This window comes from Halyomorpha halys, unplaced genomic scaffold, assembly GCF_000696795.3.
Source record: "Halyomorpha halys isolate HHAL.00 unplaced genomic scaffold, Hhal_1.1 Scaffold1102.1, whole genome shotgun sequence".
In the NCBI taxonomy this organism is placed as follows: domain Eukaryota; kingdom Metazoa; phylum Arthropoda; class Insecta; order Hemiptera; family Pentatomidae; genus Halyomorpha; species Halyomorpha halys.
Genome location: NW_027109254.1, coordinates 353,521 through 353,977, shown reverse-complemented (window position 1 = coordinate 353,977; position 457 = coordinate 353,521).

Genomic DNA, 457 nt, shown 5'->3' with positions numbered 1-457 from the left:
AAAAAGATGAACCCTGAGAATATTACAACAATAAGATAAGGGAGTTCAAGCAAGGATAAATATTATGTAAAAATAAAGTGATAAGAAATTACATATAAATAAAAGGAACGAAGACGTAAAATAGTATGAATATAAAATAAAATTTAATAAACAATGATAAGAATAAAAAATAAGTAACAATGGCTAGAGTAAAAATTTTAAAAAATACGTTAAATATACAGTTAAAAAAGTACAGGAGATGTACATAAAATAAAAACAATACGTAAAAAAGAAAAAAAAGAAGAAGAAAGTAGGGATTAAATAAACGTCTTGAAAGAATATATATAATAATAATGATATCAAAGGACCAAAGGACAAATCAAGATGAGCAAAGATAACAGGAGTAACATGAATAATGTAATTTAAAAATCGGAAGTGAAAGTTAACAAAATAAAATAAAAGTACAAGGTGAGATGTA